Here is a 23,558-nt window from a genome sequence, read left to right on the forward strand (position 1 = left end):
TTTTTTTAAAGGTAGTTGCTAAACAATTAGAAAAAGAACATATAGTTCCCACATTTTTAGCTTAAAACTGTCCTATTTTTGTAATAAAAAGGAAATCTAAAAAATAAAAAATGTTAACTGATCTTAGAGCAATTAATGCGGCTATACTACTTTTACCCACTATGATTCAAAAAAATTGTCTACTACTAACTATTATTGATTTGAAGGCCTTTTTTTTTTTTTTTTTTTTACAATTCCTTTGGCAGAAAAGAACTGTAAGCAATTTGCCTTTATTTTTCCTTTTATACTAATCAAAAACCTGCCTAAAAATATTGAAAAGTGCTTCCCCAAGGGATGTTAAACAGTTCCACAGTTTGTCAAACTTATGTGGACACAGCTATTAAGCCCACTAGAAAAAAATTTCCTCAGTGTTATATTATTCATTATATAATATTCTTTGTACTGGACCAAATAAAGAGTTACTTATACAATGCTATAACCATTTAAAAAAAGAAATCCATTCAATGTACTAGGTTAATAGTAGCTCCAGATAAAATTGAAACTACAACTCCTTATTTGTATTTGTGCATGTTGGAAAAAAACAAACAAACAAACAAAAAAACACCGCTATGTCCCTTCAAAAGGTGTTCATCAGAAGAGATAATTTAAAAACTCTAAATAATTTCCAGAAGTTACTTTGGAATATCAATTAGATAAGACCTACTTTAGCCATTTCAACTTATGCTATGAGTAATTTGTTTTCTATTCTTTGAGAAGATTCCAGTCTGCATAGTCCTAAAGAATTAACTTAAAAAGCTAAAATGGAATTGCAAGTAATTGAAGAAAAAAATGCATAAGGCTCAAGTAAGTAAAATTAATCATAACAAGCCTTTAACATTATTAATTTTCCCTATTTAACACTGTCTTACACTCTCTTAGTAATAATCTCTTAGGAGTTATTATTCAAAATCAGGACTTAGTGGAGTGGCTGTTTTTACTTCATAATAGCACTCACACTCTTACTCTGTATTTGGACTGAATTGCAACTTTGATTGGAATGGGGAGGTCTCAAGTTGTAAAAGTGCATGGATTTAATACCATAGGAATAATAGTGCCTCTTACAAAAATTCAAATTCAGCAAGCCTATACTAATAGTGTAACATGGCAAACCTATTTGCTAAGTTTTGTGGGCACTTTAGAAAATCATTATCTAAAAAACAAAAATTTTTGAATTTTTAAAATTAACCAATTGGATTTTATCCAAAATTACTAAGTCAAATCTCATTGAAAATGCAGAAAATGTTTTTACAGATAAAATCTAGTAACAATAAAGCTTCTTATTCAGCATCTAAAAGCAAAGTTATTCAAGCTCCTTATACACAATTGGGCCTGGCAGAGGATCCAGGGAATGGTATAGTCAGAATGGACAACTGGGCCTTTGAATCTAGGCCACACATAGGCAGACTAACAAACGATGGTGCAACCAGCTCAGGCAGCTTTATGTAAGGGCACCTGCTAGTTAGGAACATGTACCCCACCCCAGACCCCAATCCCAGACCACCTGCCTGCACTGGGCATTGTCTCATCTTGGCAGAAAGGTGTGGGGGTGATGATCAGGTATTATGTCCCTGGGTCTCAGGCCTCAGAAGTTCCTTAGGAACTGAGCAGTCACTGGGCTGGGGAAGGGGCCCAGGGACCCCTTGTGTGCATTTGCCCATGGAATGTGTTCCCACCCCAGCTTCTCAGCCCTCACTAGAAGAGTCCAGGGCTTCCACCTGCTCTATGTTTCCAGCTCTGATCCACTCACCTGGTGACTCTGAAGGCTTCCTGACTCCAGCCTGGGGACTCCTCTGTTAGATGGGGGTTCCAGGTTTCCTGCAGACAGAGGCCAACCCATGGAGGTTGAACCTGGACCTCTTTTTTTTTTTAGATGGAGTCCCACACTGTCAGTGGTGCAATCTTGGCTCACTGAAATCTCCACCTCCTGGGTTCAAGCGATTTTCCTGCATCAGCCGCCAGTGTAGCTGGGACTACAGGTGTATGCCACCATATCCAACTAATTTTTTTGTATTTTTAGGAGAGACAGGGTTTCCCCATATTGGCCAGAAGGGTCTCAATCTCCTGACCTTGTGATCCGCCCACCTCAGCCTCCCAAAGTGCTGGGATTACAGGCGTGAGCTACCGCTACCGGCCCTTAGTTCTTAAAGTATAATTTTTTTCTCTCTCCAGTCTCCCATTTTTACTAAAGAAAAATCATGACATGACCAAATGTCTCTATTATACCTGGCCTGAATATTTGTATAAAGTATAGCAAGAATAATTATTTTTACATAGCTTTTCAAGATCGGATTTCATAAAACTTGGTTTCATAAAGTGAATCTCAGATAAGATTTTTTAAAGCTGAACCCAGCTATGAGTCTGTCCCCTCAAATAACTACATGAGTTGCATAAATTTCTCTTTTGAAGTCACAGGATAACTTGGGTCTCATAAGCCTGTCAGGAAGTGACATTATTTACTTACCACAAGTTACTTACAGGGAATGTGTAGACAAGGTATGAAGCCAGTTTTCCCAAAGGGTTTTTATTGACTCTATACATCAAGTTTGATTCCTTAGGGAAAGCATGTCATTCCAGTCAAAGCCTTGACAAAATAACTAATTTCTCCAATTGTGACCTGTTGCAGAAGAAAACATTCTTTTGCACTTATGCAAATCATATTTCTGTAAGTTAAGAATACTCACAAATAGATTCTAAATTCTGGAGAAAAGAGATAGAGAGAAACAAATATGCTCCTAATTTTGTTTACTCAATTGGAGTATATTTTACTCAATTGCTAAAAGCTGTAAATAGCTCAAAATAAGCTTCCTGAACTCTGAAAAACAAAACAAAGGATCAGTAATATTTTAAGCAAAGCCAAAAAGATTACTTCAGTCTATATTAGTTCACTCCATGCAGTTATCTCCTGTTCTGCTTTATATTCTTGAACATTTCAGGTCTCCATGAGAGTCCTGAAAGTTTTTTCTTTATGCTAATGACAAAATTTCCAAAGTTATCAGAAACCTGCATTTAAGAGCACCTGTCAATGTCCTATAGCAGATTATAAGTCACCTTTCAAAGAGGATTAAAACAAGACAACAAATGTCTGTGGATGACAAAGAAGTCTTAGGATAACATATTTATGCAAATACAGTCCAAGGAAAATGAAACACCATTTCACATTTGGCAGTGCTTTCTTTTTTTTCCTGAGATAGAGTTTTGTTCTTGTTGCCCAGACTGGAGTGCAATGCTGCAATCTCTGCTCACTGAAACCTTCACTTCCTGGGTTCAAGTGATTCTCCGGCCTCAGCTTCCTGAGTAGCTGGGATTATAGGTGCTTGCCACAATACCTGGCTAACTTTTAGTATTTTTAGTAGAGATGGGGTTTCACCATATTGGCCAAGCTGATCTCTAACTCCTGACATCAGATGATCCACCCTCCCTCGCCTCCCAAAGTGCTGGGATGACAGATGGGAGCCACTGTATCTGACCTGACAATGCTTTCTGACAATTCTTCCTCTATGGTTTTTATACCAAATAAGCCAAATGTCATTTATGTACTTTAGGGGATATAATATCTAAAAGGGAATATAATATCTAAAAGATATGTATGTAAGAAAAATAAGTAATTTATAATTTGATTTTTACAAGTTTGTCAGATATCAAATCCCAAGTTATCTTAAGTCACTCATTAACCAAAGTGATAACTCAAAAATTGCAAAAAGGCAAAAACCTTTACTCATTAATACAGGGATGACTTCACTTTCCAAATAATATATTTTTTCCCTTTCCTGTTGCTCCAGTTTATTCAAAAGGTCAGACAAAAATCTTTCATTTTTAAAATAATACATGAAAATCTTGTTCACAGGGAAAAGCTAAATCTCACCTTTGTATTAGTGCATTATTCATATCAAATCTTTTTTCTTTTTCTTTTTCTTTTTTTTTTTTTTTTGAGACGGAGTTTCACTCTTGTTATCCAGGCTGGAGTGCAAGGGCGTGATCTCAGCTCACTGCAACCCCCGCCTCCTGGGTTCGGGCAATTCTCCTGCCTCAGCCTCCTGAGTAGCTGGGACCAAAGGCACGTGCCACCATGCCCAGGTAATTTTTTTGTATTTTTAGTAGAGACAGGTTTCACCATGCTGACCAGGATGGTCTTGGTCTCTTGACCTCATGATCCACCCACCTTGACCTCCCAAAGTACTGGGATTACAGGCTTGAGCCACCGCACCCGGCCTCAAACCTAATTCTTAATAAAAACTTATTGAACCTCCTTCATGACAAGAAACTGAAGCACTACAAAGAGGTTTTGAAACTTGGAGTGAATGACAGTATGTTTCAGTAATGCTTCATCTACCCAAGGGTAAACAATCAAATCTCTTCTCGACTGTTATCTAGAGAGGGCATCCAAGATGGCCAATTAGGAGCAGCTTAGGATTGCAGCTCTCAGCAAAAGCATGGAGGGTGAGTGGATGCTGCATTTCCAGATGTATTTTTATTGCCCACAGACCAGGAGATTCCCAAGCGGAGGAGCCCCATGGGTGGCCAGCATGCCTGTTTTGGCCCCTGCAGTTGTTTTGGCCTGCATGGCTGTTTTTGCCAGTGCAACTGTTTTGCTGGTGCCCCGGCATGGCGGTTCTCTATACAAAATACACAGGTCTGGATGCCATTTTAGCTGGTGATTGGAACTCTGGGAAGGCAAAGTCACCCATTCATCTGATTAAAAAGGGTACTGAAACAGGGAGCCAGGCCAGGAGAGTCTCAGGCAAAAAAGCACCACGAATCTCAATGCCGCTGTTTCAGCTGGCACAGTGGGTCACTGCATGGGAAATCACACAGATCCCGGCGCCTTTTCAACAAGTGACTGGAACACCTGGGAGACAGTCTACCATTAACTAAAGAAAAAAAATTTATTTTAAGGGGCTCTGAGGCAGGGAGCCAGGTGATCAGGCTCAGCTGGTCCTACCTCCACAAAAAAAAAAAAAAGCAACCCAAAACACTCTGGATTGAGAGTTTCACAGCAAGCACAGCTGAACCCCGGAAGGTCCAGCTCTGTGGGGGAGGGGCATCTGCCATTATTGAGGCAGTCCACCACTATGGAGGTAGTTTGCCATTCCTGAGGCAGTCCACCATTACAGAGAGAGTCAGCCATTATAGAGGTGGGCCACCAATGCCAAGGAAGTTCTAACTACACCCATAGAAACAGGACTGCAGGGAAGTTCACATGGCAGCTGAGCAGAGCCCACAGCAGCTCAGCGAAGCCTTGGCAGGCAGACAGTGACAACGCTGCCTCCTCCCTGGGTAGGGCAGCCCTGAAAAAAAGCCAGCAGCACAACAGAAACTCATAAATAAAGCCCTAACTCCTTGGGACAAAGAACCTGGGAAGAAAAAAAAAGGGTGGGGTTTATGAGTTCTGCTGCAGCAGACTTAAATGTACCTGCCTAGCAGCTCTGAATAAACAGTGGAGCTCACAGCTCAGCACTTGACATCCTATAAAGGACAGACTGTCTCCTCAAGCAGCTCCCTGACCCCGGTATATGCCAAGAGTCACCTCATAAAGGAGAGATAAGACTGACATCTGGCAAGTATCCTTCTGGGACAAAGATAGCCGAAAAAGAAACTGGCAGCAACCCTTACTGTTCTGCAGCTGCTGCAGGTGACCCCCAGGCAAGCAGAGCCTGGAGTGGACCTCAGCAGTCCTACAGCAGAGAAGGCAGACTGTTAGAAGGAAAACTAAGAAACAGAAAGAAATAACTTCATTATCAACAAATGGGACATCCACTCAGAGACCCAATCTGAAAGTCAACAGCTACAAAGACAACAGGTGGATATATCCACAAAGATGGGAAGAAGCCAGTGCAAAAAGGATGAAAACACCCAAAACCAGAATGCCTCTCCTCCTACAAAGGATCACAACTCCTCACCAGCAAGGGAACAAGGCTGGATGAGGAGAATACATATGATGAATTGACAGAATCAGGCTTCAGAAGGTGGGTAATTAGAAAGTTCTGTGAGCTAAAAGAACATGCTCTAACTCAATGCAAAGAAACTAAGAACTTTGAAAAAAGATTTGACGAAATGCTAACAAGAATAAACAACTTAGAGAGGAATATAAGTGAATAGATGGAGCTGAAAAACACAACAAGAGAATTTCATGAAGCATACACAAGTTTCAACAGCCGAATTAACCAAGCAGAAGAAAGGATATCAGAGGTCGAAGATCAACTCAAAGAAATAAAATGAGAAGACAAGAATAAAGAAAAAAGGGTAGAAAGGAATGAACAAAGTCTTCAAAAAATATGGGACTATGTGAAAAGACCTAATCTACATTTGATAGGTGTACCTGAATGTGATAGAGAGAATGAATCCAAGCTGGAAAATACTCTTCAGGATATTGTCCAGGAAAACTTCCCCAACCTAGCAAGGCAGGCCAATATCCAAATCTAGGAAATACATAGAACACCACAGAGATATTCCTAAAGAAGAGCAACCCCAAGGCACATAATCATCGGATACACAAGGGCTGAAATGAAGGAGAAAATGCTAAGGGCAGCCAGAGAGAAAGGTCAGGTTACCCACAAAGGGAAGCCCATCAGACTCAGAGCAGATCTCTCAGCAGAAACCCTTCAAGCCAAAAGAGAGTGGGGACCAATATTCAACATCCTTAAAGAAAAGAACTTTCAACCCAGAATTTCATATCCAGCCAAACTAAGCTTCATAAGTGAAGAAAAAATAAAATCCTTTGTGAACAAGCAAGTACTCAGAGATTTCATCACCACCAGGCCTGCTTTACAAGAGGTCCTGAAGGAGGCACTGAACATAGAAAAGAACAACCAGTACCAGCCACTCCAAAAACATATCAAAGGGTAAAGAGCATCAACACAATGAAGAATGTGCATCATATAACAGGCAAAACAGCCAGCTAGCATCAAAATGGCAGGATCAAATTTACACATAACAATATTAACCCTAAATGTAAGTGGGCTAAATGCTCCAATCAAAAGACACAGACTGGTAAACTGGATAAAAAGCCAAAACCCATTGGTGTGCTGTATCCAGGAAACCAATCTCACATGTAAGGATACACAAAGTCTCAAAATAAAGGGACAGCAGAATATTTAGCAAGCAAATGGAGAGAAAAAAAAAAAAAAAAGCAGGAGTTGCAGTTGCAATTCTCATCTCTGATAAAATAGGATTTAAATCAACAAAGATCAAAAGAGACAAAGAAGGACATTACATAATGGTAAAAGGATCAATGCAACAAGAAGAGCTAATGATCCTAAATATATATGCACCCAATACAGGAGCACCCAGATACATAAGACAAGTCGTTAATGACTTACAAAGAGACTTACACTTCCATACTATAATAGTGGGAGACTTTAAGACCCCATTGTCAATATTAGATCAACGAGACAGAAAATTAATAATGATATCCAGGACTTAAACTCAGACCTGGACCAAGCAAACCTAATAGACATTTACAGAATGCTCCACCCCAAATCCAAAAAATATACATTCTTCTCAGCATCACATCGCACCTACTCTAAAATTAACCAAATAATTGGAAGTAAATCACCCTCAGCAAATGCAAAAGAACGGAAATCATAACAAACAGTCTCTCAGATCACAGTGCAATCAAGTTAGAACCCAGAATGCAGAAACTAACAGAACCACACAGTTTCATGGAAACTGAACAGCTGGCTCTTGAATGTTGACTGGATAAACAATGAAATGAAGGCAGAAATAAAGATGTTCTTTGAAACCAATGAGAACAAAGACACAACATACCAGAATCTCTGGGACATATTTAAAACAGTCTCTAGAGGAAAATATATAGCAGTAAGTGCCCATATTAGAAGCAAGGAGAGATCTAAAATCGACACCCTATAGTCAAAATTGAAAAAGCTAGAGGAGCAAGCTAAAAAAAAACTCAAAACCTAGCAGAAGACAAGAAATAAGTAAGATCAGAGCAGAACCGAAGGAGATAGAGACACAAAAAACCCTTCATAAAATCAACAAATCTAGGAGTTGGTTTCTCGAAAACATCAGCAAAATAGACCACTAGCCAGATAAATAAAAAAGAAAAGAGAGAATAATCAAATAAATTCAATAACAAACGATAAAGGGGATATTATCACAGATTCCACAGAAATACAAACCATCATCAGAGATTATTACAAACAACTCTATGCACAAAAATTAGTAAACCTGGAAGAAATGGATAAATTCCTGGACACTTGCATCCTCCCAAGTCTAAAGCAGGAAGAAGTCAAAACCCTGAAGAGACCAATAACAAGATCTGAAGTTGAAGCAGCAATTAAGAGCCTACAACCCAAAAAAAGTCCAGGTCCAGATGGATTCACAGCTGAATTCTATCAGACATACAAAGAGGAGCTGGTATCATTCCTTCTGAAACTATTCCAAGCTATGCAAAAAGAGGGAATCCTTCCCAAATCATTTTATGAGACCAACATCACCCTGATACCAAAACCCAGCAGAGACTCAGCAAGAAAATAAAGCTTCATGTAATTCCAGCATTTTGGGAGGCCGAGGCGGGTGGATCACGAGGTTGAGAGATCGAGACCATCCTGGTCAACATGGTGAAACCCTGTCTCTACTAAAAATACAAAAAATAAGCTGGGCATGGTGGCACATGCCTGTAATCCCAGCTACTCAGGAGGCTGAGGCAGGAGAATTGCCTGAACCCGGGAGGCAGAGGTTGCGGTGAGCTGAGATCACGCCATTGCACTCCAGCCTGGGTAACAAGAGCGAAACTCCATCTCAAAAAAAAAAAAGAAAAGAAAGAAAACTTCAGGCCAATATCCATGATGAACATAGATGCAAAAATCTTCAATAAAATACTGGCAAACCAATTGCAACAGCACATCAAAAAGCTTATCCACCACGATCAAGTAGTATTCATCCTGGGGATGCAAGACTGATTCAATATATGCAAGTCTATAAACACAATTTACCACATAAATAGAACCAAGACAAAAACCACATGATTATCTCAATTGATGCAGAGAAGGTCTTTAACAAAATTCAACAGGCCTTTATGCTAAAAACTCTGAATAAACTAGGTATTGATGGAATGTATCTCAAAATAATAAAAGCTATTGAGGACAAACCAACAGCCAATATCATACTGAATGGGCAAAAACTGGAAGCATTCCCTTTGAAATTTGGCACTAGACAAGGATGCCCTCTCTCACCACTCCTATTCAATATAGTATTGGAAGTTCTAGCCAGAGCAATCAGGCAAGAAAAAGAAATAAAGGGTATTCAAATAGGAAAGGAGGAAGTCAAATTGTCTCTATTCGCAGATGACATGATTGTATATCTAGAAGACCCCATCATCTCAGCCCAAAATCTCCTGAAACTGATAAGCAACTTCAGCAAAATCTCAGGAAACAAAATCAATGTGCATAAATCACAAGCATTCCTATATATCAATAACAGACTGAAAGAGAGCCAAATCAAGAACGAACTGCCATTCACAGTTGCTACAAACAGAATAAAATACCTAGGAATATAACTAACGAGGAACATAAAGGACCTCTTTAGGGAGAACTACAAACCACTGCTCAATGAAATAAGAGAGGACACAAACAGTTGGAGAAACATTCCATGTTCATGGTTAGGAAGAATCAACATCGTGAAAATGGCCATACTGTCCAAAGTAATTTACAGATTCAATGCTATCCCCATCAAGCTAACAGTGACCTTCTTCACAGAACTGGAAAAAAACACCTTAAACTTCATACGGAACCAAAAGAGGGCCCGCATAGCCAAGTCAATTCTAAGCAAAAAGTACAAAGCAGGAGGCATCACAGTACCGGACTTCAAACTATACTACAAGGCTATAGTAATCAAAACAGCATGGTACTGGTACCAAAACAGAGATATAGAACAATGGAACAGAACAGAGGCCTCGGAGGCAACACAACATATCTACAACCATCCGATCTTTGACAAACCTGACAAAAACAAGCAATGGGGAAAAGATTCCCTATTTAATAAATGGTATTGGGAAAACTGGCTAGCCATGTGCAGAAAGCAGAAACTGGACCCCTTCCTGACACCTTACACTAATATTAACTCCAGATGGATTAAAGACTTAAACAGAAGACCTAATACCATAAAAACCATAGAAGAAAATCTAGGCAAAACCATCCAGGACATAGGCATAGGCAAGGACTTCATGACCAAAACACCAAAAGCATTGGCAACAAAAGCCAAAACAGATAAATGGGACCCAATCAACCTCCAAAGCTTCTGCACGGCAAAAGAAACAGTCATTAGAGTGAATCGGCAACCAACAGAATGGGAAAAAAATTTTTGCAATCTACCCATCTGACAAAGGGCTAATATCCAGAATCTACAAAGAACTAAAACAGATTCACAAGAAAAAAAACAAGCCCATTCAAAAGTGGGTGAATGCTAGGAGCGGTGGCTCAAGCCTGTAATCCCAGCACTTTGGGAGGCTGAGGCGGGTGGATCATGAGGTCAAGAGATCGAGACCATCCTGGTCAACATGGCGAAACCGCATCTCTACTAAAAGTACTAAAAATCAGCTGGGCATGGTGGCACATGCCTGTAGTCCCAGCTACTCAGGAGGCTGAGGCAGGAGAATTGCTTGAACCCGGGAGGTGGAGGTTGCGGTGAGCCGAGATCATGCCATTGCACTCCAGCCTGGGTAACAAGAGTGAAACTCTGTCTAAAAAAAAAAAAAAAAAAAACGCCAGGCGCGGTGGTCGAGAGATCAAGACCATCCTGGTCAACATGGTGAAACCCCATCTCTACTAAATATACAAAAAATTAGCTGGCCATGGTGGCGCATGCCTGTGATCCCAGCTACTCAGGAGGCTGAGGCAGGAGAATTGCCTGAACCCAGGAGGCAGAGGTTGCGGTGAGCCGAGATCACGCCATTGCACTCCAGCCTGGGTAATGAGCAAAACTCCGTCTTAAAAAAAAAAAAAAAGTGGGTGAATGATATGAACAGACTCTTTTCAAAAGAAGACATACAGGAGGCCAACAAACAGATGAAAAAATGCTCATCATCACTGGTCATTAGAGAAATGCAAATCAAAACTACATTGAGATACCATCTCACACCAGTTAGAATGGCGATCATTAAAAAATCTGGAGACAACAGATGCTGGAGAGGATGTTGAGAAATAGGAACACTTTTACACTGTTGGTGGGAGTGTAAACTAGTTCAACCACTGTGGAAGACAGTGTGGCAATTCCTCAAGGACCTAGACATAGAAATTCCATTTAACCCAGCAATCCCATTACTGCGTATATAGTGAAAGGATTATAAATCATTCTACTATAAGGACACATGCACACGAATGTTCATTGCAGCACTGTTTACAATAGCAAAGACCTGGAACCAACCCAAATGCCCATCGATGATAGACTGGACAGGGAAAATGTGGCACATATACACCATGGAATACTATGCAGCCATTAAAAATGATGAGTTCGTGTCCTTTGCAGTGACATGGATGAACCTGGAAAACATAATTCTCAGCAAGCTGACACAAGAACAAAAAATCAAACACCACCTGTTCTCATTCACAGGCAGGTGTTGAACAATGAGAACACATGGACACAGGGAGGGAAGCATCACATACTGGGGTCTGTCAGGGCAAATAGAGGAGGGACAGTGGGGATTGGGGAGTTGGGAGGGATAGCATGGGGAGAAATGTCAGATATAGGTGATGGGGAGGAAGGCAGCAAATCACACTGCCATGTGTGTACCTATGCAACAATCTTGCATGTTCTTCACATGTACCCCAAAACCTAAAATGCAATAAAAAAAGGAAAAAAATTTTCTCTAAAAGTCCTACTAATAATAATGTCTAGTTTGTGGAGTTTATCAAAAAGGAAGACTAAAACATTGGATTCTCATCCACCTTAGAACAGAAGAGAACTTCTTCAACCTAATAAAGGGCATCTCAAAAAACCCTGTATCAAACATCATATTTAATGATAAAAAAAATCAAATGCTTTTCTCTTAATGTCAGAAACAAGACAGGCATTTCCACTGTCACCAGAATTTATAATTATACTGAAGAACTGAAGGTTCCACCTTGTATAATGAGGTCAATCATTCAATAAATAATCTTGGAAATGAAGAAATAAAACATTCTCTTCATAAATGACATGATTTGTACTTGGAAAATACCAAAGACTCTGCAAAAAATTAATGAGACTATTTGGTGAGTTTAGCAAAGTTTTGGGATGCAAGGTCAATATACAAAAATTAATTATAGTTCTATATACTATACTATAAAATTCTGTTCTATAAAATTAATTGTAGCTTTATATACTATAAAATCTGATTTCCAATTGTTCATAATTAGTACATTCATAATTAGTATGAGCAATTGGAAATCAAATTTTAACATGAAGCACGATTTACAATAGCACCAAAATATGAAATGCTTAAGTATAAATCAATCAAAACATGTACAAAATCTGGATGCTGAAAACTGCAAAACATTATCAGAAAATATCACAGATAACTAAATAAACAGAAAGATATACTGTGTTCATGGATTGGTGAACTCAATATTCTTAAGATGTCAGTTCTCTCCAATCAGTATCTGAACAAAATTAGAAATTTATCAGCTGATTCCAAAATTAGGTGGAAAGACAATAGATTAAAACTAGCCAAAAGAATTTCGAGAAAGAATAATAATAGCAATGTTGAAGAATTCACAATATCCAATTTCAATAGTACTGTATTTAAGACAGTGTACTGCTGATAAAAAAAAAAAAAATGAAGACAGATAAATCAGAGACAGTCCAGATGTAGACCCGAAAATTTTAATATAATGAAATGGAGAAAGAATAGGTATTTTACAAATACTGCTGGGATAATTGTAAATCCATATTTTTAAAAAGCTAATCTTGATCCATATATCACACCATATAGAAAGTAATTTGACACTTTCTCATAGACATATACTTACAGTACAACACAGCAATCCAGGTAATTACCCAAACAAATGGAAGACTGTGACAAACACAAAAGACCATATACTGTATTATTTCACTAATAATAAATTCTGGAAAAGGTAAAACCATAGTGACTGAAACTAGATAGATGGTTGCCTAGAACTGGGAATTGGAGGAAGGCACTCACTGCAAAGGGCCATGAGGAACTTCTGGCAATGATCTATATCTTGATTATGGTCATGGATACATGACTGTGTGTAAACTCCAAAGCTTACTAAATGTTACACTTAAAATAGGTAAATTTTATTGCATGGAAATTATTCCTCAATCAAACTAGGGAAAAGTGAATTGGCTAAATTATTCCTCAACCTTCCTTGAATTCAGTTTGACTTACTTGAGTCATTTTTTGACTGAGTCATCCATGTCCACCCTTCTTCATACAGTAGTTTCCTGTATCATCAACTGTTGTTCAGCCTTTATTAAAAGTGCATCACTATTTTCTCCAGAATTTTCTTCCATGCCTCTAACACCCATTCTACAAGTTTTGATGTAAATGTTCAAGCAATGGTGATCATATTACTTTTGCTGCTTACATGACTATAAGATGCTTTCTGACTTCAGATACATTAAAATGTGAAAAAAATGTACATCTAAGAACGAAAATGTGATAGAAGGAAACAAGGTTTAAATGCTGGTGAAATGAACTTTTTAATTATTATGTAATAATCTCTTTATCTTTAGTAATGCTTTTTGGTTGTCAGTGTTACCTGACATAAATATAACTAACATGACATTCTTTTAATTTTGTTGGTATATCTTTTCCCCACCTTTTTGCTTTGAGAGATCAACCTTGCCTTTACAATTAAGGGGCTCTAGAGAGCTAGTGCTGGTGTTGAGCAGTGTCTATGATGTCTGGTGGAGGTAGATATTTGACAGAGCAGTAACAGTACCTTTAAGATAAGACTTATTTATAAGTAAACAAGATACACCTCCAGGGATCCCCAGAAAAACTTGAGAAACATTGTAGAAGTAGCTAATGTCATCTGCAAGCACGGGGAGCAAAAGCCACTGACATCTGAGTATTAATGTAATAATGATTCCTGTCTCTGTTCTCAATTGACTTTATTTAGAATACATATACAACATATAAAAATGTACTTAAAAGCCAGGAAAAATTCTACTAACACCTTAGCCTGGATGATCACAAATCAACAAATCTGTATGTTCGATTTCACTGCAAATAACACATATTACCTTTGGAATATTTATAACACCAAAAGTAAAATGAGAGAAATGTAAGATAACCCTTCCAAAATATAATTAAATGATTGGGCAAAATATAATTAAATGACTGGGAAGACTGAAAAAAAAAGGTCTCTTAAATTTGACAAGAAAGAAGTCACTGATAAGCTCAGGAAAGACATTTACAGTAAAGTACAAGGACTAGGAGCCATATTAAAGAGAAATGAGTGAAAATCAATTACTCTCAACAATATGTTTGAGGAATTTGGGGTCAAAGGGTAGTTGCATATTTCTTTTGAATCAGTCCATATCCAAAAAGCTAAGGCTTAGGCCTTCCCAATTAAATTGCCTCATGCTGATTTCTTTCTGCATATCACTTTAAATTTTATCTTGTCATCTCTTTTTATCAGATTGTTTTCACAATCTGATAAAAGGTCAAGAGAGTCCTGTCACACAACATGGTCCAGATACTCACTTTGACACCCACTGACCATGTGGCCTTAACTGCTCTGACCATCCATTTTCCCTGTCCTGCCTCCTGCCACCTCTCCAGCAACCTTAACACCCCACTCTGAGTTCTTCCAGGAACATCATTCAGGCTATTCACTCACTCATTCATTTTTTCAATCAGTGAATATAATGGAGCACCTGCTGTGAACTTGAGGTTGGAAGAACAGTAGTGAACACTGTATAACGTTATCTCTGTTTCTCTTGACAGCATTGCTCAAGCAGTTCCTTGTGTCTGGAATGCTCTTTTCTGGCTAACTCCCACCAACCCTCAGGTACCATCTCTGCCAGGAAGGGCACCTGCCCACGACTATCCCCCAGATATGGCCAATAACTGAAGGCAGAGCTATAGAAGTTTAACTACAGGCCTGTAAGCAAGAAATAATTGCTAGTGTAAGCTGTTGAGAGTTGGGGGCTATTTGTTACACAGCAACATTGCAGCAAAAGCTGACCAATACAAACAGGCAAATTCTAGCTTCAAGTTTCAGGACTGGGACACTGTGAATCAACACTTAGTGTTTTTAGACAGGGTGGGCCAATGCTAAGCAGATGTTCTCAGAAGAGACAACATCTGAGATTGAGAGAAATTTGGGTGTGAGTCTTTGCTTTGTCATGCAGGGGTAGTAAAAAGCCTATTGATTAAAAAACACATTCTCTGGAATCAAGTTGCTTGGGTGCAAATCCCAGTGCTGCCGCTTATAAGCTATGTAACCTGGTACTAGTTTCTTAACTTTTGGGCCTCAGTTTCCTCATCTGTGAAATGGAAATGATTCAAGTACCAGCCTCATGAGGGCATTAAGTTGATTCAGTAAGCTAATATATGTGATGTGCTATGAGTCGCTACTTTTCAGTCATTGTGGGTGAGCTTGGCTTGACAACTTTACTTCTAGAACCTTGTCATGTATCCAGTGCACTTTGTGTTCTTTGGATTATTAGAAACTCTAGCTGGCATGTTGTAGCTTTCTAGGCACCAAAACCTTCTTGTGCTGTCTCCATAGCAACTGCAAGCATAGATTCTGGAGTCGGACACACTCAAGTTCTAATCTGGTGACCTTGGGCAACTGATTTAACTCTCTTTGCTCATAAAATGATAGCAGTAATTTCACACGCCTCTGAGGGTATGGTGAGAATCAAATGCAAATAGCGTATTTTTTACAGAAGTACTTAGCACAGCCCCTGGCTCACAGATGGTGTTATTGGCTCTTCTTGGAGAGAGGTGACTGATTGGAGAGCCATCTGCTTCTGGGCATCAGTTTGCAGGGAGGGTGTGACCAGAGCAATCCACTCTTGCCAGTAGGACCCTTTGAGTCTTTTTCCTGAAGGTTGGCAAAAGCCAGTCACAGAGAATCAGCAGAGCACACCTAGTACCTCCTTCTCCTCTATCTCCTAGCTGTCTGGCTTGATCCAGAAGACTTATGAGGGCCCCCTTCTTGAGAAGAAACTCCTAGTTGGAACCCATCTCTACAATGGCCCCACCCACCAGCACCACAATCCAATCAGCCTGGGGCAGGATGTGGAGTGCGTGGGTCACAAGAGTCTGTGTCTGGGCAGGGAAGGGTTAGGAGTTAACACACATGTGGCCACGTTCCATGGCTCATGCCTGTAATCCCAGCACTTTTGAGAGGCCAAGGCAGGTGGATCACTTGAGGCCAGGAGTTCAAGACCAGCCAGGTTACTGTGGCTAAGCCCTGTATCTACTAAAAATACTAAAATGAGCTTGGTATGGTGGCACACACCTGTAGTCACAGCTACTTGGGAAACAGAGGCATGAGAATCACTTGAAACTAGGAGGTGGAGGTTGCAGTGAGCTGAAATGGCACCACCGCATTCCACCCTAGGTGATGGAGCAAGACTCCATCAAAAAGAAAGGAAGGAAGGGAGGGAGAGAGGAGAGAGGAAGAGAGAGAAAGAGGGAGAGAGAGGAAGGGAAAGAGGAATGAAGGGAAGGGGAAAGAAAGTAAGAAAAGAAAAGTCATAAACATGTGCTTGGCCAACCTCTGGAGCAGGGGGTAGGGGTGGGAGTATTGTCCCTGGACTCCGAGTGGGGAGAGCTCCCCTTCTTGTGCTCCTGCTATCTTTCTTGAAAATAGCATTTCCAAATAGAGAAACAGAGGGGACTCCTTCAGCCTACCTCAAGAAAACAAGGAGTCCATCTGACCCAGGACAATCATCCAAGGCAGAGCTGTAGTAGTTAAACCACAGATGCATAAGCAAGAAACAGCTGTTGTTGTAAGCTGATGGAATCTGAGGGGTTGTTTGTTATGTAGCATCATCACAGCAAAAGCTGACCAATAAAGAGGAAAATTGGACTCAAGTGGAAGGTGGTGGTGAGAGAAACTTGGGTTAGGACAGAATGCTGAGGGCATCCTCTGCCTTTGCCCTGTGCCCTCTGACACATGTTCCCAAACTTACTGTTCCCTGGAGTAGCCCGCCAGGCCTGATGACCTGGTTAAAGATGTGCTAAGTGAGGTGGGCATCCAAACCCACCAGGGGGTCATCCAGCAGGTACACAGTTGCCTTTCTGTACACAGCCTGGGCGAGGCTCAGCTGCTGCTTCGGGCCCCTGAGAGATTCATGCCCCGTGGCCACAAAAGGGACATCTACAGGGTGAAACAGGGGAGCCCACGCAGAAGCAGGTTGGGGTGCAACTGCCCATCAGGGTGAGGCGTAGCTCCCCATGTCTGTCCCCTGGGGACATGCTCAGCTTCAAAGGCACTCACTCCCAAGCCAGCATTCCCTGCATCCTTACCGGCCTTGCTTCTCCCCTTCCCAGCACACTTCCTGGAGGGGTTACCTGTGCTTCCCAAGCTACTCTGTCTCCTACTCACTCTCTGTATCCATTTGAGTCCAACTTCTGTTCCCTTTCTCCACTGAGACCACCTTTAATGAGGACACCATTCATTTCCCTATTCGATGATCCAGTGGTAACTTTTCAGTCCTACTTATTTTTATTTTAAATTTTAATTGATTTCTTTTAGTTTTTATTGATATGTAATAGTTGTACCTATTTGAGGGGCACAGGTGACATTTTGAGACCTGTAGAGCAGTGGTCCTCAACCTTTTTGGCACCAGGGATCGGTTTTGTAGAAGACAACTTTTCCATGGGCCTGGGGGCACGGGGGTGCTCTCAGGACGATTCAAGCACATTACATTTATTGTGCACTTTACTTCTATTATTATTATTATTAATTGAGATGGATTTTTGCTCTCGTCACCCAGGCTAGAGTGGAATGGCATGATCTGGGCTCACTGCAACCTCTGCCTGCTGAGTTCAAGCAATTCTCCTGCCTCAGCCTCCAAAGTAGCTGGGATTACAGGTGCCTGCCACCACATCTGGCTGATTTTTTGTATTTTTAGTAGAGATGGCATTTCGCCATGTTGGCCAGGCTGGTCTCGAATCCCTGACCTCAGATTATCTCCTGCCTCACCCCCCCAAATTGCTGGGATGATAGGCATAAGCCATTGTGCCTGGCCTGCTCCTATTATTATTACATTGTAAAATATGACAAAATACTTACACAACTCACCATAATGTAAAATCATTGAGAGCCTCAGCTAGTTTTGCTGAAACTAGATGGTCCCTCTGGGGGCAATGGGAGACTGGGAGACTGTGATAGATTATCAGGCATTAGATTTTTATAAGAAGCATGCAGCTGCAGGGCATGGTGGCTCATGCCTGTAATCCCAGCACTTTGGGAGGCCAAAGTGGGTGGATCACAAGGTCAGTAGTTTGATACCGGCCTGGCCAACATGGTGAAACCCTGTCTCTACTAAAAAAATACAAAAATTAGCCATGCGTGGTGGTATGTATCTGTAATCCCAGCTACTCAGGAGACTGATGCAGGAGAATGGCTTGAACCCAAAAAGCAGAGGTTGCAGTGAGCCAAGCATGTGCCACTGTACTCTAGCCTGGCAAAGAGTGAGACTGCATCTCAAAAAAAAAAAAAAAAGAAAAAGAAGAAGAAGCACGCAGCCGAGATTCCTCACATGTGCTCTTTACACTAGGGCTTGTGCTCTTATGAGAATCTAACACTGCCACTGATCTAGAGGTGGAGCTTAAGTGGTGATGCAAACAATAAGGAGTGGCTGTAAACACAGATGAAGCCTCACACACCTGCCCCCTACTCAACTGCTGTGCTGCCTGTCCAGTTCCTAACCGGCCTCAGACTGTTACTGATTCGTGGCCAGAGGGTGTGGGGACCCCTGATGTAGAGAGTATGTAATGATCATATCAGGGTAACTGAGATAGTCATCACCTCAAATATTTATCTTCTGAATTGAGTACACCACAATCCTTGTCTTCTAGCTATCTTGAAATTTACAAATAAATTCTCATTCACTATGATTTCCCTTGTGTAGTATTGATTACTATCACTTATTCCTTCTATCTAGGACTTCTTGTCTTTCATGCATTCCTTTTTAAAATTATTTTTATTTATTTTTGAGACAGTCTTGCTCTTCCATCCATGCTGGAGTGCAGTGGTATAATCTCAACTCACTCCAACCTCCACCTCCTCGGTTCAATCGATTCTCCTGCCTCAGCCTCCTGTGTAGCTGGGATTACAGGTGTGCCACCATGCCTGGCCAATTTTTGTATTTTTAGTAGAGATGGTCAGGCTGGTCTTGAACTCCTGACTTCAAGCAATCTGCCCGCCTCAGCCTTCCCAAGTGCTGGGACTACAGGCATGAGCCACTGCAACCGGCCATTCATTCATTCTTTTTTTTCTCTCTGTAATCTAGACTCAGATGACACATTCATTCATTCCTACATTAATTTATTCCATTAAGAACTACTGCCTGGTTATCATATCCCTGTCAGTGTTCTAGTCTTTGGGGAAACAGCAGTGAATGAAACAAAGTTTCTGCTATCTGAATGGATCCATCACTCTAATGAGAGGGAGAAAGACAGGCAATCCACAAACAAACCAGTAAGACAGACAGCACATTAAGTGGAAAGCGCTATGAAGAATAAATACTAAAGTAGGTGCAGCCAGGTGCGGTGGCTCACGCCTGTAATCTCAGCACCTTGGGAGGCCAAGGTGAGTGGATCGCTTGAGATTAGGAGTTCGAGATGAGCCTGACCAACATGGTGAAACCCCATTTTTACTAAAAGTACAAAAATGGTGGCACCTGCCTTTAATCCTAGTTACTCAGGCGGGAGTATTGCTTGAACTTGAGAGGCGGAGGTTGCAGTGAGCCGAGATTGCACAACTGCACTCCAGCCTGGGGAACACAGCAAGACTGTCTCAAGAAGAAAGGAGAGGAGAGGAGAGGGGAGGGGAAGGGAGGGGAGAGGAGGGGAGGGGAGCGGAGGGGAGGGGAGGGGAGGGGAGGGGAGAGAAGGGAAGGAAGGGAAGGGAAGGGAAGGAAAGGGAAAGGAAGGGAAGGGAAGGGAAGGGAAAGGAAAGGAAAGGAAAGGAAAAAGGAAAGGCAAGGCAAAGCAGGTGTGGGTGTAAGGCGCACTAACATGAGCAGGGTTGCAGTGGTGGGTGGTGGATAAGGTAATCTGGGAAGCCTTCTCTGCGAATGTGACAGAAGTGAGGGATGAGTCCTGGCCACTCCTGGGGAGAGATTTCTCACAGTGGGAACAGCAGTTGTAAAGGCCCTGGGGACAGAGTGTGCTGCAGGGGATCAGGGAACATCACAGACTCTGGAGGCTGGAGTGAAGCCAGATGATGAAGGAAGATGGGGATGACAGATACCAGAGCAAGGTGACAGTGACCTTGCCAGGGATCATCACGACTTGGGCTTTGACTCTGAGGAAAATGGGAAGATGACCTGAGGTCAGGAGTTTGAGATGAGTCTGGCCAACATGGTGAAACACTGTCTCTACTAAAAATATAAAAATTAGCCAAGTGTGGTGGCATGCGCCTATAATCCCAGCTACTCAGGAAGCTGAGGCAGGAGAATTTCTTGAATGTGGGAGGGGGAGGTTGCAGTGAGCCAAGATTGCACCACCCCAGCCTGTGCAACAGAGTGAGACTCCATCTCAAACACACACGCGCACGCACACACACACACACAAAAGTGGAGGACTAGATTTGGCCTGGGGGTCACAGTTTGCCAGCTCCTGCCCAAGCCATAGCTCCAGATGCATATATTCTGTGTCTTGGACATCTCTGTCCAGACCCTTTGGTGAGGCCCAGAGAGGGGAAGCAATTAGATCAACATCACCCAGCAAGGCAGGGCAGAGTAAGATAGGACTCTAGTCATCTCACTCTCAGTTGTCGAACAGACCCTCACAGCCAATCCCTACCACGACTCCTTGAGTCTCTCTTTGTGTCCATTTCTATTTATTGATTAGTGATTATTCACTGAGCACCTAGTATGTGCTTGACCATGAGCTCAGCCCTTCTTCTTCCCCACTTCCCTGACCATTCCCTGCATTTCTCCATCATAGTGCCAATGATGAATCAGAGACCCAAATGACCCCTAACTGCAATGCCTCCCTGACCCAAAAGACCCCGAGACTCTCACCTTCTCCCTAATTGAAGTGTGGACTCCCCCAGGAAAGCTATCCACATCTGGCCCACAGGGCACAGGCCTCTAGGACTCTCCCCAGCCAGGCTGGGTCCAGCTACTGCCTGAGGCACACTTTCTCCACCACAGAGGTGTTCTGCACCCAGGCCTCCTGGAGCATGTAGGCCACTGAACACTAAAACACAACTTACTTTGGTCACAGAAGGATGATGGTGAAAGACGTATGACAGGTTTTGAGGAGCAGTGGGAGCTGGGCTCTCGGTGGGTGAATGGTTGAGAGAATGAAAGTGAGCTTGGCTGAGATGGGGAGGGGTGGAAAGGCAGTGAGGAAGGGGGACTTTCAGGATGATGGTGACATCCTAGCACACAGGCAGGGGGTGGCCTTACTGTGATGCTCACAAACCCCTCCACCTTTGACAGCGCCCCAAAGAGGATGGACAGCAGGGAGGACTTCCCTGTCCCCACTGGACTGACTAAAGCCAGGAAACAGCCCTGGGGCATGGTGAGGTTTATTCTTTGAGTGCAAGAAAGGAGACATGACATTGGTTAGGGCCCAGCCCTCATCTTTGAGGAAGGGTGAGCCTCAGATGGAGACGAGCTTTCCTGCTCCAGGACTCTAAGAGCACCTGTGGGGCTGTTCCTTTCCCAGTCCTTGTCTGGCTATTTGAGCAACCATCCTGTGCACATCTGTGCATGTGCACACGCATACACACATACAAAGTGTGTACACATGCATGTACACTCATTTGCACACTCATACAAGCATGTTAGCATGCACAGCAACACACACAATGTAGGCACACATCTACACACACAAGCACATGCGCATACCCAAGCAATCCATGCTCACACACATACATGTGTGCACACACTCACACCATGCACACACATGCATGCATGTCCACCCACGTGCACAGAGTTGGCAGTAGCCTGAGGGTTTCACCAGCCTGGCCTCCTGCCTTGGCTCCTGCAATAAATAGGCTCTTTCCTCCCCTCCCTGCCCCTGCTCTTGGTCCCGCCCCACTCCTGTCCATGTCCCACAGCCCATCCTCCACCCCGTGACCAGAGGGATCTGTTAAAACCCAAGTCGGCAGTGGCTCATGCCTGTAATCCCAGGACTTTGGGAGGCTGTGGTGAGTGGATCACCTGAGATTGGGAGTCTGAGATCAACCTGACCAATATGGAGGAATTTCATCTCTACTAAAAAATACAAAAATTAGCTGGGTGTGATGGTGGATGCCTGTAGTCCCAGCTACTTGGGAGGCTGAGGCAGGAGAATTGCTTGAACCAGGAGGTGGAGTTTGCAGTGAGCTTAGATCACACCACTTCATTCCAGCCTGGCAACAGAGACTCCATCTCAAAAAACAAACAAACAAACAAAAAACCCAAGTCAGCTCTTAACACTTCCCAGCTAAACCCGTCAGCACTCCCATTTCACTCAGGGTCAAAGCTAAAGTCCTGATGATCATGAACGACATCCCGCCTCCGTCCACTCTGTGCCTCAGCTGCTCTTTCTTGGCCATGCTGACCTCCTTGCTGTTTCTTGAACACAATAGGTCAGTGGTTCTCAACTGCGGATGACTGCATCCCCCAAGAGTCATTTGGCAAGTTCTAGATATTTTTGGATGTCACAACTGGTAGGGGGTGCTGCTGGCATCTAGTGGGTAGAGACTGGGAATCTGCTAAACATCCCATAATGCACAGGACAGAACCCAACAATGAAGTTTCAGCCCAAAATATCAACCATGCTGAGGTTGGAAAACCCAAGTCCAGGCATAGTCCTGACCCAGGGCCTTTGCATATGCCATTCCCACTGCCTAGAAGGCTCTTCTCCCATGCCAGCCATGGAGGCTTATGCCTGTAATCCCAGCACTATGGGAGATGAGGCAGGTGGATCACTTGAAGTTGGGAGTTGGAGACCAGCACAGCCAACATAGTGAAACCCCATCTCTACTAAAAATACAAAAATGAGCTGGGTGTGGTGGGGCACACCTGTAATCCCAGCTACTCGGGAGGCTGAAGCAAGAGAATTGCTTAAACCCCAAAGGTGGAAGTTGCAGTGAGCCAAGATCATGCCATTGCACCCCAGCCTGGGTGACAGAGCAAGACTGTTTCCAAAAAAAAACCCAAAACTGTTCTCCCAGACAACGGCACGGCTCACTGTCTTTCCTTATGATCTCAGCTTGAATGCCAAGCCTTCCCTCACTAGGCATGCCATCATGCTCTGTCCCCTTGCCCTGGATTCCTGTTTGGGCCTCACCTCTACCAGCACATCACCCCAAGAGAGCACGGCCCTTGTCTGTGTCTTTCACCCAATCCCCAGTACCTAGAAGAGAGCATGG

At 42.4% G+C, this 23,558-nt stretch overlaps 1 pseudogene; it reads right to left on the reverse strand.

The window, feature by feature from the left end:
• The window catches only part of LOC141585303 (phospholipid phosphatase 2-like), a 152,267-nt pseudogene that overhangs the window by 107,760 nt on the left and 20,949 nt on the right, over window positions 1–23,558 (reverse strand).

Source organism: Saimiri boliviensis, chromosome 8 (genome assembly GCF_048565385.1).
Source record: "Saimiri boliviensis isolate mSaiBol1 chromosome 8, mSaiBol1.pri, whole genome shotgun sequence".
NCBI lineage: Eukaryota > Metazoa > Chordata > Mammalia > Primates > Cebidae > Saimiri > Saimiri boliviensis.